The sequence below is a fragment of the Anser anser genome (genome assembly GCF_964211835.1).
Source record: "Anser anser genome assembly, chromosome: 15".
NCBI classification, from domain to species: Eukaryota; Metazoa; Chordata; class Aves; order Anseriformes; family Anatidae; genus Anser; species Anser anser.
Genome location: NC_139736.1, coordinates 15663394 through 15677790, shown reverse-complemented (window position 1 = coordinate 15677790; position 14397 = coordinate 15663394). Strand labels below are relative to the sequence as shown.

The 14397-nt window shown below is 39.9% G+C and overlaps 1 protein-coding gene and 1 long non-coding RNA gene across 5 annotated transcripts in view; both read left to right on the top strand.

The window, feature by feature from the left end:
• The window catches only part of RBFOX1 (RNA binding fox-1 homolog 1), an 875363-nt gene that overhangs the window by 26942 nt on the left and 834024 nt on the right, over nucleotides 1-14397 (top strand). Inside the window, exon 2 of one of the 4 annotated variants that reach the window (XM_083800075.1) lies at nucleotides 8694-8786. The exons of the other annotated variants lie outside the window; for them this stretch is intronic. The gene's annotated coding sequence lies outside the window, so the exon portion shown is untranslated. The remainder of the gene's footprint in view (nucleotides 1-8693; nucleotides 8787-14397) is intronic. 4 annotated transcript variants of the gene reach the window in all.
• LOC310882011 lies at nucleotides 8824-13492 on the top strand. Its single transcript, XR_014572758.1, has 3 exons — nucleotides 8824-11948; nucleotides 12079-12250; nucleotides 12638-13492. It is a non-coding gene; the product is annotated as an uncharacterized lncRNA (long non-coding RNA).

Below are 14397 nucleotides of genomic sequence, written 5' to 3'. Positions count from 1 at the left end.
CCCTAAACTTAAGTATTTTCTTCTCTCACCCTGGAGGATGTAGTTACAACTATATGGAATGTTTGAGACCTTCATTATCTGGCTTGTTGGTAATAAGTGAAGGTGGAAACATGCCTCTGTGGTTGCCATTGCATGTAGTGCAGTGCTGTTGCAAGCGTGTCCCAGACTGATGATCATCCAGACTATGTAGATGTTGTTTCAAGGCTTTTGATACTCAGCTGAAAGCAAGAATTAATTACAGATTCAGATCTTTTGTTCCTAAAGAAAATTCAAGTCATTACAGAACTTCATGTTTTTCTCTTTTGAGGATTGAAATGTTTTGAAGTAAGTTTTGATGTTTGCATCTATTGTCCATCTCATAAACACAGAGTAAGGACTCATCTAGTTTATGTGGACTCAGTGTTTTAATCACATAGGTGTATGAACCCTGCTTTATTGGGCACTCTGCATGCATTTGAGTCTCAGATAAGTGAAATACTTCATTTCCACTATAGATCTGTGAGAAAGTCTGTGGTAGGTTTCTCTTGTAAGAACTTCTCATGTGGAAAAGCTATTACAGGGATTTGCAAGCTTTTTCTTCCTGTGTCTTGTTTCACTAACTTTGAAAGTGTGTTCAGTGACTGAAGGAGAAGTGGGCATGTCCTGATCACAGCTATGTCTTTCTTTGGATTCAAGTCAGGAATCTCCGCCTAATTATTCTTGTGCTTTAAATGAGAGGCGGTTATATATACACGTGTATGCACATCCATACATATGTTCATGCTGGTTTTTTTCTTCTTGTTCAGAGCTTGGAAAAAAATCAGATCAATATTTGAAAACAGAATGCTACCAAATGCAGCTGAATAACCACGTCATCAAAAATTGGTTTCTGTAAGAAGAAAAATGTAGCCCCGAAGCTTGGGAGATTAACAGTGGAGCAGTTGCTTCTTCTGCTTCGCCCACTGAGGCAGAGGAGGGAATTCAGCCTGGGTTTCTTAACTCCTGAATGAGCGCTCTGACCATTGCACAGATATAGGAGTTATTTTGGGGCAGCTGAGTTTTGAAAGTCTCTTGCACTGGGGAAAAACATGGACCAGAGAATGGGAGGCTGTTGGGGTATCAGTGCAAGCTCAGAAAGGGGAATTTAGTAGACAAATGCATGACACATGTTAAAAAAACATTTATTTGTAAATCTAATGTATACATAGGATTATAGCTGCTACTTAGCACGTTGTTGCTAAAATACCAAAACAGGAAGGAGTTGCATGACCTCTTGTGTCTTAATTTCTGCTTATACTAGAATATAAGAAGGTTAGGAATGATACTGTGCATGTTAAAGTTGCGGATTGTTTTTCTCCAGCTTATTGTTAGTGAAGTAGTTAATTGAGTAAGTAGGAGGACAGACTGAATCAACCTTCAAGAAATGCTCAAATAAACAAGTTGAGGATGGTGTGTGTGGGGGAAGACACAGAAAAGCTACATACTCATTTATAGACGTTAATGGCTTTCAAAGTTTCCTAATTCCTTTTTGACTCAGTCTTCTGTAGCAGTTGTGTAAATTACTTCTAATGATGCAGTATTGCTGGAGAGTTCTGGTTTTCTTTCACAGTGTGTCATTATTACTTGGGGGGATAACTATATTGTTTGATCTGTATAGAGGATGTTAAAGAAAAGGAGGATTCAAATCAAATGTGAAGGAAACTTAAACCTTTGCTACATGTTTTCTTTAGAAAGTTAAATTGTAGCTCTGCAAAGTGAACTAAATGGAACATCTGTGAGTTCTTGTTTTCATTCTTCAAGATTTGATTCTCTTTGGTTTCCGGGTGTCTTAGAGATGCATATTTGTCTTGATCCTCCTTCGACTGCCTGTTAACTTCAGTGGTGTTGAGCGAAGCCTCTTATGAGAAGAAAAATAAATAAAACCTGAGCTTAACATTCTCTAAAAATACTGGATACTGCAGGTCGGGCAGCACATGTTGGTGTAAACATCGGCACAGTTCAAAGGCCAGTGTGAAGTTGTGATGCACAGACAACCTATCTTCTGCTTGTGGTAAATGGGAAGAAAGCAAGAACTGTGAAACAAGGTTATATTTTATTTCTATTACTGGTAGTGTACAATAAATGAACCCTTAGTAGTTATGATACTGATACTCAAGTTTATATTGAAGTTTTGAAATCTGTAGCCCAGAAAAAGAGGAAAATAGCTTATAGGATTAAATTTGGTACTTCACTGTTTTAAATCTAAAAGAATTTGTGGCTTCAGAATGACTGGTTTAGCTTTTGAACAGTTGCAGCAGATTCATCAGGCTTCTCTGCTGGCTCCAGCCCACTCCACACCAAACCCACCACATATGGGAAAACTAGGACAGGAAAAACTGGGACTAGCGTTTCTGTGCTCTGGGGGGTGTTGTGGGTTTTACATTCAGAGCTCTGGAATCATAGTAGATGGCTGCACCTCCTTGCAATCTGAAGGAGTGTATTGTGAAAGTATTTAAGTGTCTGCTGCTGCTGTTGTTGGAGAACCGCCAAATTCAGTTTTTTCCTCTGCTGTGGGACAAGTAAAAGCATCAGTCTTTAGGTATTTCTGGGATAAAGGGGGAACATTCCTACTCCGCAGAATGAAATAAAACAGTTGACAGTAACTTAAGGAATGCATGTTTTTTTAATCATCCATTCATAATATATAAAGATTAAGTCTAAACTGGGAAACGTACAAACAGTTCCAGGCTCCCACACCTGCATGTGCACCTGCATGGTTTCCACTGAAAAGAAGTGAGCGCTGTAGCTGCAGTTTCTGTGGATTCTGCTGGATGCAGTCAAAAAGCCTGTATTTGACAGAAAAATGAGGTGATGAGGCTGTGTACATCTCGCTGAGCCCTATTCTAGGTCTAACCCTATTCCCATCTGTAGGGCTACTGGTAACTTGCAAGCTGGTGCAAGTGAGGATACATGCAGCTTTCTCTTATTTGCATGAGTCTTTAGAAATCTCTTGTAGCTGGAAAAGGTCAGTGTAGTTTTCCTGAAGCAAGTGATACATATATAGAGAGTTAAATGCAGTTATAACTGAAAATAATTTCTTTTAGATGTTAAAAGGGAAGCCTTTCCTACTAATCTTAAAAGTACTGTGTTGAAAGCTTAGTTCCTCAAGACTTTAAAGATGGAGGTAAGTGACTTTTTTCAGCATATCTTTATTGGGGTGAAATTCCGTAACATTTTGAATTTAGCATTAGTATGTAAGTATATTAGAACACTAGTGTATAAACAACTGTATAATGTAAAGAAGTCCTTGTTAGACCATTAATCATTTTCGAAGTGTTCCTGAAAGACTTGCAAAATACCATGGCAATGAGTAAGTAGCTGAATGTTCTCAAAGTTTAGGCGGTGAATAGATACGCTGGTAAGCTGTGTGTTTAGCCAGGCAGTTCTCTGCTGGCTATGCTCTTTAGGTGAGAACATCGTGATATCATCATGTACTGTATAGATAGTGCAGTGGTTCCTGTGGTGTGGTGGGAAAACAGTACTGCTTACTTGCTAAGAAGTGCTGGCACCACGTGGAGGGGCTGTGAAGGGGAAGTGGTGAGGACAGAGCAGGCTGCCAGTGCTCCCACCTCTGCCTTGCTCATTCTCAGGAACGGGGAAACAGCTGGAACCAGGTTGTGTCCAGCTTAGGTCTGCTGTTTTTTGGCTTGGTACCGATGCCGTACCTGTGGGCACAAGGACAGTGGGGCAGGAGGAAGGGTGACAAGTGAATGCTGAGAAAATCAGTCCCTGAGGGGACTCCTGTGCTGGTGGCTGCCTGGGAGTGTGGCAGCAGTTTGTCCCGAGCCCAGAGACAGGGAGGACAGGGCTGTCCTGCTTTTCTGTGCCTCCTGCTCCTGTCTGAAGGGGGAAGTTCTCCAAAAGGAGACTCTAAATTCTCTAACTAGAGACAAAATGTTTTCTTGCAGCACAGACTCTACTAACAAGCAAGCAGATGTCACCAACCCCCTTGTATTCTAGGTGGAATATTTGAGGTACCACAGCTCTTGAAGAATGTGAAGCAGACCTCAACCCCTGAATGCCAGGCATGAATCATGCAGGCAGGTACGTGCTGCAGGAGCACTGTTTGGCTGTGTCATCTCTGACTTCCACCCAGAGATCCCATCTGAGGCAGGAATCATGGCTGGTAATATTTGGCTGCTGTCTAGTTACATTAGCCAATTGCAGAATTTGTTTCGTGGTTCCAGCTCGCTGATTTTCTTCACAGTGGATGAAGAATGCTGTCACATATTTATGCCTCGTCTTTGAGCAGTTGAGGTCTGTGCAGTGACCGTAAAAATACTGAATTTAAACCTTGTTAATCACAATGTTTGTTGTCCATATGGTTCTGCTTTGTGCAGTCAGTTTTATTTTATTAAATGCTATTTCCTAGATTCTCTTAGTTCTAGAATAATTTTAATACTGCATTTTAGAACAAAATATGCAAACTTACTCGGATTTTTAGCTTTTGTGATTTTTTTTCTCCTTCTTTGTCTTTGAAAGTTTTCTGTTTGTGAAACAGGAAAAAATACTTCTAATGTTTTTGTAGAACTTCTTGAAATACATATTCAGAGAACATGTTTGTTTGAAAATGTTTTTCTCATGATATACTGCATAATAAATTTTCTTTATAGTACTTAGGCTTTTATTTTGAAAAAGTTTTCTCCCTGCAATAGAAAAAAGCAAAACATTTTTTTTAGCGCCTCAAATGTTGCTTTTTTTTGTCTGACCTGTACTGACAGGGCATCCAATAGCTGACGTAGGGGCTAGTATGCATTTGCATATGTACACACCTGCTTTTTATATTTATAAAATGGCTAATTCTTGCTACATTTTCTTGTTTGTGTCCTTCTAGTTTTAGTGTTTAAATCTGGTGTAAGACAGAAAGGGGGCAAAAAAAAAGTACTTCTGAAGGCGGCTGCAAAGTGATCATGAACAATACTGGCATCATGACAGTGATGCTAAGCCAGAATCTACACCTGCTTTTTTTTTCCAGGCAAGGAGGCGCTGCCTTTTTGCCTTCACTTGATAATATCAATTTGAGTCTTATGGAACAGTCAGTAAGTCATGAAAGCAGAGACTGGTGCATGCCATCATGCAGGATGTATATTTTTAGGCCATAATGTTATGCAGCTGAGAGTAGAACTAGTTTCTCCTTCTGTTACTCTTTTAAAGAATTTAACAGACAGCAGAGAAGTCATAGAAACTGAACTTACATGTTGATCAGTAAGTAATAGGATACAGACTATATCTGTCAATTTGACATAATGCTGTTATATTATTCCTATAGTGCCAAGTCTGTACTTTAGGCATGTTGAAGTTGAATATTCTGTTTATAGTATATTGCATGTGGTAATAATGGAAATCACAAGTTTGAGTTCTGGCAACATTACTGTCCTGTTTTGGCTGGGATGGAGTTACCTTTCTTCCTAGTAGCTGGTATGGTGCTGTGTTTTGCATGCAGGATGGAAATAATGTGGGTCACACCCTGGTGTTCCAGCTGATGTTGAGCAGGGCTCGCACAGAGTCAAGGCCGCCTCTGCTCCTGATGCTGTCCGGCCAGCGAGGAGGCTGGGGGTGCCCGAGGAGCTGGGGGCACACGGCCACGCCAGCTGAGTCCCGCCGGCACCAGGGACATGCCAAACCTTGGGGTGCCGTTACGAGCCCTGGCACGGGGGCAGCTGGATGGGGTCTGCTGCCTCTCAGGGCACCGATCGGCTGGTGGGGAGCAACTGCATTGGGCATCACATGTTTGTGTTTTGTTTTTCCGTTCTTGTTACTCTGCCCTTATCTCAGCCCACGAGTTCTCGTGCTTCTTTCTCCAGTTCTCTCCCTGTCCCACTGAGGGAAGCGGGTGGGCGTGCAGTGCTGCTCTGCCTGGGGGTTAAACTGCCGCAGTGATGAGGCTGGAAGGGTGGCTTGGCCGCTGCTTTGGGTCCAGACAGATTTGCACCCATGTTCATGCTTGCTGCTGGTGGCTTCTTTTAATAACAGATTGCAGAACAACTTCACACTAATGCATATGCCCCTCCAGTTTTAGGAAAATGGTACATTGTCAGCGCGCAGCAGGGACATTTACATCACCACGGCTAGCACTGTACTAGTCCGCGAATGAACTGACTTCGTCTTTTGTGATTGATCCATCAGCTTTCGTGCAGGCACAAAATTAATCCTTAAAAAATAATTAGCTCCAGTGTCCTGGCAGAATTCCAAGTGGGCAATTACATTCTGCCTACTTAAGAATACCACCTGTAGTTACAATTGGGTAAGTTGTAGTGACAGATGATTGCATGTTTTGTGCTATGTTTTGTGTGGCTTTTTGTCCCTGTGAAGTCTGTGGTAATGCTGCAAATGCCTTGCATTGAAAGAACCTGCTGACCAAGATGGCTTATTAACATGACAAAGAAAAGGGTCTTGAAAATATTTGGCTAATATTGTGAAGATGAAAGAAAGATTTAGGTGGTCCTTGCACATTTCAGAATTCCAAGTGTTGAAGGCAGCATCTCTAAAATGCCTTCAGGAACATGTGTTTATACATAGGAGAAAGCAAAACTGAACCTTGCTCGTCTTGTAGAACTCTAACTGTGGACACAGGACTGAAGTTTCAGAGTTGTTGAGAGAGCAGAGGAGAGATAACAATTCTCTTTTGACTGTAGTACTTCGGATTAAAATCTATATTATCTTATGCTTCCCTTTCTAAGTATGATGAAACATTTAAATTTTTTTTGGACAGAACTTGCAAGTTATAGAGTCTAAATTTGTTTCTGGTGTGAAATAGCTTGAGAAGACAAGGAGAGAACTTGGATTTATGGATGTATGGGAAGCTCTAGATGACTTTTAAAAAATAAAAATCCTTAAATAGAAGAAGATGGAACTTCATCTCCTTCCACAGTTGAAGACTGAAGTTATCTTTTGGTAAAGAAAATTGTTCTGATTGAATAGGTCTGATACCTTCCAGGATTATTTAAATTTTTGTGGTCTTCATGAAGGTGAGAGGAGGGGAATTTTGCATTTTTGGGCTTCATGTTTGTTATTGCCCTAGATACTCAGAAGGGCAGATATGATCTGGATATGAAGTCCTTGCTAATAATGTGCAGTCAAAGAATTTTAGAACAGGCTGGGGGGTGGGGAGGTGGAAACCACTTTGAGGGGTTTTCTTCCCTTTTCTCCTACTGGTAAAGAAAAACAGTTCTAGGAGTTCGATTAACGATGTAGAGGTATGGCAGCTCTGTTACAAATTGCTGAGAGTTACCAGACCTTCTTTCTAATTCAAATCTGAAGAGCTAATACTTCTGGCATTTCCAGCTCAAATGTTTGAGAATTAAGAGTCAGTCCTTTCCAGTTCATGAAAATGACTTAAAATGTTTTTGATGCTTCTGCTTTTAGAAAAGTTTCTTCTGCTTCCTTCCCCATGCAGTTTCGGAGACTATGACAGAATTTACAAGCTGTTCTTGTTTCAGCTTTTCTGACTGAATTACAAGGGCTCAGCACGGCATTTATATTACAGAGACTTAGAAAACATCAAATAATTTTATTGATACTGTTAATTATGAAAGTCGGGAATATTCTGTTTAGCAGAGGGGGGAGAATTTGCTCTTAAAGTTTCATTTAATCTTCTCATAGCACTCAAATTTAAAGAGGGCTGTATAAGTTCTTAAAAACAAACTCCAGAAAATTTTGAGAATAAGATAGAGGTAGCTTAAATGGTTAATATGTTTAGGGATTCAATTCTTGTCTTTGTTTTCACTTCTGTCTTTCAATTCTCTTTGTTTTGTTTGGTCTTTAAGCTGTAAAATCCTTCTGTATGGAAACTGTAGAGGCAGTTCTATCACATTAAATTTTCAGATTGAGTATTATTTAGAAAGTGATCAGAAAAGTTGTTTTCTTAATTCTGATGTGGATCTGCAGTATAAATCCTTATATGCTTTAAAAAGCGAACACTGAAAATCTGCATGTTTCACCCCAGGTTGCTTTACATTTTTGCTACATCTTTCTGTGCATGCACTTCTAATTTAATTAACGCTGACTGCATTTAGAACAAGACCCTTGCAACTGTAAGTGTGACTTAATGACTTAATGCAGTAGTAATTCATTTAGCACTTATTTTTGATTTGAACTAACAGTTTTATTCCCTTTTTTCTGAACACATAGTATTCAGAAGAAACATGGTTATTGGTGTTAGGGTGCTTAATAGTTCTTGGCATGACTGTGTTTTGATCAGTGAAACACTGGCTACCTGCTTGTGCAATAAAACCCCTGGGAGCTCAGTTTCCACTTTAGGGGGGTGTTGAGTTGGAGTGGAACTAAGTACCATGGGCTATCCAGAAAACCTTTACTTCTCCTCAGCCTATAGGTTAAAAGTCAAAATTTTAAGTCCTAAAGCAGTGCATTAACTGCAGAAGTCCTATTGAGTGTTTGGAACAACATTGCCACGTGAAAATAGCCCGTTTCTTTTAACTGAAGGAAGGACAAGTGGGGAATATTGATTGGCAGTGTGAACTACGTTTGGCTAGCAAGTAGCTGTGAATGCTAGCCAAAAGTTCTTACTCTTAGGTATATGTCCACCCACAGAGATGGATAAAATTCATACTAGATTTTAAGAAACATTGTTTGAAATTGGTTAAAATCCTTATCTTTCCACTTCTGTTTTCTTAAGTTTCACTTTTTTTTTTAAGTTTTCTTTTCACTTATGCTAGGATGCATTTCCAGTCACTCCCCTGAAACAGCAAAGTTACTACTGGTGTGAAACCACAGCAAGTGAGGAACATCTGGAGGCTGGAACTTCTCAGGTAAACCCTTCTGGAGCGCACACAGGAGTCACTTACATAATGGAAACATCCTATAATTTTTACTGTGCCTTTTTTCCCTTGTTGCCGCATTTTTGTTGCCACGGTAACCGATCATGAATTGTTCATAGTAAGTGACCTTGTCACTGCTTTTATGTACTCTGTGAGTTATTGTGCAGAAGATATTTATAGAGGTGAAGTACGACTGCCTGAAGACAAGCAGGTTTTGTTTCATTTATTTTTTTCCTGTAGAATAAGAGACTAAAAACCATAAGAGGAAAATGCTAACATTTGTCTGCAGAATAAATCTTGCTGTTATTCAGATAGGGACAAATACAGCTGGTAAGTCATAAAGCAGCTGGATGAAAAGTGGTCAGCTCAGCCTCCTGTATGCGTTGTTTTCAGCTGATATACTTCTGGCCTAGACTTGGATATATTTAGATATACTTTTCTGTGTTTGATACTTCCATGAGGTAACAGAATAGTCAGCATTTTTGTTCAGCTATCAACTGCATTGATTCACATGTGCTAATGTAGAAGTTTAAAAAAAAATAGACAGGAACTACTGCTTGTTCTCTGTTTTTTCCCTGCCATTCCATATAGAAGCTAATTAAAATAAAAACTCTGCAAACGTTTTAAGTAGTGATAATAAACTGATGGCAAAACTTAAGTGGTAAGGATAGAACAAACATAACAGGAAGGACAAAACAATGGTCTTTTTCTCCCAAAATAGAGAACCCATCAACTCAAGAGGAGGAAACTTGGCGGTTTTATAGCTTAAAATAGGAGCATTGAGTATAGCTCAAAGATCTGCAATCTGTAAACTTGAAATATGTTAGTTTGATGGATTAAGCTTTGTAGTTATCATCACAATGCTTAGCTTTCAAGTAACTCAGTGTTAAGTCATTGAGCTGCATAGGAGATAAAATGAAAAATACTAGTTCAGATAGGGAAAATAATATGAAAAATGTCTGAGAGCCAAGCAAGGCTGCGTAGCCACTTTGCGTTCAAGAAGAAAATAGGATTTTTTTTTAGTAACCCCAGTAATTCTCTTCCAAGTTGGTCTGTTGTTCTTCTAATGTTGAGAAAGATGAGGTAATATCTTCAGAATTCATTGTGCTGTAAGGATGAAATTCCTGTTTGCCATATCGTTACAACTGAGGTACACCTGGGTGTCAGAGCTGTGCCTGCATGTGCACACTTGGTCGTCGCTCCCCTGAGTGGTTCAGGAGTCGCCTGGGTGGCCTCTGCACACTGGGGACAGGGACAGCTGGGACAAGGTGGCTGAAGCCTCCCAGCAAGCCCATGGTGCTTTCTACAAGAACCCTTCAGGTATAGAATTTGCACAGTCTCCCGCAGCTCCTGTGTGTAGACCAGTACTGGGCACTACTTGTGTGCTCCTGACGTGTCAGTTACTTCCTTGGGCAGAGCACGTCGTGGTGTAGAGTTTATTGTACTTTACACAGATACTTTGCAAGAGTCACTAGAACCTGCTCTTGCAGACTCAGGAATGGTTGTGTAGGATGGTTAATGTAACTGGCAGATGTTGTATGTTGCTTAAGATAATGAATATCTGTGGGTCATTCAAATGCTGGAGCAGTCCTTATCGGACCAGTGCTCAGTGGAGTTGTAGGAGTTGAGCAGAACGACAGCTCAGGGAGCCTGCCCTGATTCAACTCAAGATGTCATCGCAGGGACCCTCAAGGTGCGGATACCCATCCCCAGCTGGGTACCGAGTAATCATCCTGTTCCAGAGATTCAATTTCTCATGTGAACATCATGCAAAAGATCTGAACGTTACTTTTTTTTAAACTTACACTTTTCCCATGGGTGTCTTTGGCAACAGAAGCAGGTTTATTTCCATGTAGTAGCCAGAAGGAATTTTGTGATCAGCTAATGTCATAAGACATCTGTCATGCCTCTGGAATTACCCATTAATAAAGGAACATGCATGTTTTACAAATTACATATTGGCTAACTCCAGATGAATAGTGGTATAGCACTGAGTCCATCAGTAGAAGAGCCCAGATTTTACATAATGCAAGAAGGCAATAAGCAAAACTGCGGAAGAGGTTGCCTTGTGAATTTTGCATGTGAAACATCAAGTGCTCGATTGGACTAAATGATACAGCAGTGCAACTCTGAGCCATTTAAGCTGTCATTTTTAAATGGCTGGGAACAGTAATCTCATGGGAGGGGATAGTCTAGTATGTCCTCCTATTCATTATTCACTTACAATGTTTCTTCCCTATGTCATAGGGATATCATAAATAGACTAACCCGACCAGCCTGAGACTCAGTTAAATATAAACAAAAATATTTCTTCCAAATGTACTTCCACTTAATGCACCATCAGGCTAGTCTAATTTGATGCAAATGCTACTCTGCTGATATTTAGCGTATCAAACCAGCCTGTTTTGGTGTTTCCAGAATTCATTGCTTCCTGGAGATCTAGCCCATGATGTAGATATAGCTACCATATGTTAAGCAAGTACTAGATCATTCTCACCGAAGATATAGTTTCATATTAGTGGGGATAAGGACAGGTGATAGAAACCAATGCCTTTTGGGACAATGTGAAGGACGTGCCCTTGAGAATCTGGGTGGTGCAGCATACCCAGGTGAGGAAATACTAGCTGTCCTTCCTGGATAATGCCAAGGCAATAGTTTTATTTTCTCTTCCTTCATTTTGACCTCATTGCTTTCTTCCCTAGAAGTCAGTATCTGTAGTAAAATCCTTCATTTTACAGAACTGAACCTGGTAATACAGAGTTCTGTCGTAATCATAGAATCATTAGGGTTGGAAAAGACCTTCAAGATCATCTGGTCCATCCCCCTCCTACCAATGTCATCCAGTAAACCATGTCCCTAAGCACCAGGTCCAGCCTTTCCTTGAACACCCCCAGGGACGGTGACTCCACCACCTCCCTGGGTATCCAGTTCCAAGACCTGACTACTCATTCTGGGAAGAAATGTCTCCTAATTTCTAACCTAAACATCCCCTGGTGCAACTTGAGCCACCTGTGAGAAGCAGCTGAGCCTGGTTTCCTTACAACTTAACTTGTTGGCTTTTCAACAGTAGTTTGAAATACCTCTAGGCATGCTACTTTGCATTCTTCAAGGCTGCTCCTGAAATACTTAATGCCTTTGAAAGTCAAATTAAAGGTTTGTTTCATTTAAGTTGTATAGCTGGATGAGATTAAGCAAAGTGCCCTACTTGCACACAGCAATCTATATGAAATGTTTTTTGATCGTATTCATGCTTATCTAAAATACACCTCTAATTTCTTTTCAGGATCCCAGCTTATTCAGCTCTTTACCATAATGGTTCATTAGCCTCCTAGGCTTTTTCTTCAGAGTTGCAGTCAATCTCCTATCTCTGCTGCTTTATATTAAATCACTTTGATTTCCTAAATGTAGTACGAAGAGAGAGCAAGCAAGAATCATGGAAAGAGGAGTTATTCTGGGTAGATACCTCATTTCTGTTTCACAGCATACTTCCAGTATTGCAAGGTTTTTTGCCCCTGGCTGCAACTCTGCCAAATATATCAAATATTCCCAGTTCCTAAAGAATGATTTAAGTACGTGCAGCTGATATCATTTCTTGTTGGTGCTCGTTTATTTTGAGATCAATCGGACTTTACCTATTTTTGGCTCTATCCACATGTAAAAACACCTCACTGGACCACGTGGCAGTGTTCCACTCTAAATCTGGTTGAAAAGCCAATAGTTACTCATTCAAACACCTCCCTGAGTGCATGTAACTGAAATGAAAAATCTCTTCTGTAGCATACATAGTCTTAGAACATGCTTTCTAGCCCTTTGGTGATATGACGTTTTGGCTCTGGTTGCAGGTGCAGATAGCTTAAACTTCTTTGAACCATGTTCATAAGTGGACTGAAATTTTTGTGGTCAATCTCCGTCCTTGGTAAATTCAAGAGAGAAATTGCAGCTCATGGGGCTGAATTTCTCTTTTTGGCTTCAATCAGATGAAGTCCCGTATCTTCTCCAGTGTTCTTGTGATCTGATCTCAAAGATCAAGTTGTTATCCCCTGAGAGGTATTTGCTGTTCCTCTCTGCAGCTGTCAATGTTGCACTGGTATGTACTGTGTATAGTACAAAAATGCCACTACAAAAATGTAGTGGGTGCCCCCCCAAAGGTGGCCTTTGCAGTGTGCAAGCACCATGTAGTGGTGTAGCCATGAAACCAAAGCACAACACCAAGGGCTGTTGTGACGAATGTTAGCTCCATCCTGGTGAGTACAGCAACTTAGGAAGTGATTTAAAAAAGATTCAGTGTTTGTTTTTTTTCTTTTGAATGTGCAATTTGCCATTTTATTTTCTATGTACTGTTTTACCATTATGATTTCAGTGTTCGAGCATGGTGATCTCGTCTGTAATTTCAGAGGGACTGTTGTATTTGAGCAACGATCCACTGATGTTATCTAGCTAAGCAAAGAAAAAAATGAACAAGATTATTTTTTCAAAAATGGTTATCTTCAATTTGAATGAGTTTACCATTAACATGGGGTGATATATTCTTTCTTAAAAAAGAATATCCCTATAAAAAACAATGTAAGTGTTCAAGAATATTGCTGACCTCTTAATTACCTACTTCCATGAAATCTCGTATTAACCCTGCTCTGGAGAGTTTTAATAGCATTACACTGAAATGCATTTTAATGAAAAGCAAGGCTTATTTCTGCTAACTGATACTTAATCTTTTTTAATACTTTCTTAGCAACTATAATTTTGAGCCAAAAGGCAGCTCTAGGCTTATAGGACACTTCTGCACTACCCATTGAACCATACTGCTGAGAGATGAGGGACATCATATGTGTCCTGCTGGTTGCAGGATCTGGGATCTTCAGTGTGGGAAACAAGACCAAATACAAGTTGAACAATAATACAAACTATATGGGATGGAGGTGGTAAATGGTTGTGAAGGGTTATGAAATGTTTTGTGTATTTTGTGATGTGCAAAACCTTCCATGGCAGCACACAATAATTTACTTGTAGCACATAAACCATGAAATACTGGCTGCTCAGATCAGGATTAATTTCTTCCTTGTAGCTAGAGGGTTTGCCAAAAGGATGTTTTTGCTCTGCTGAAGTAGTCTGGTTAATGAATGGTGGCCCGCTGTACTTTATTGTTTCTGTTTCAGATTGGTAAAAATTTGAGTTCAACTTGCAGTCTTTCCGTTGTTACTTCCAGTATGTATATTTTTAAAGCTGTTCGCCTTGAAATTACGTTTCTTAATCATCAGTGTAAGAGTGCAACAGACTTCACCCCACGTTAGTGTACAACTGTAATTTTGTTCTCAGAAAATGTAATTGTGAGGCTATCGCCCTGAAAGTATAAGAAAACAGCGGTGGTATTGGCTTATGCACAGTGATTGTTTGAGAAGCCAACGGCTTCCTTAGCGCGCAGCAAAAAGCAAATGTCTTTGGTGTGGGCAAAGGCTTGTTGATACTTTGAAGCCGATCAATTTCTTGTTCTCTTTTTTCCTGTTTGTTTGTTGTTATAAAAACATGCACTAAAAAAATTAACTGATGGGAAACCAATTCTTTTACTGTTGAGAGTCTAATCTCTGTGTTCTTAATTCCCATTCCT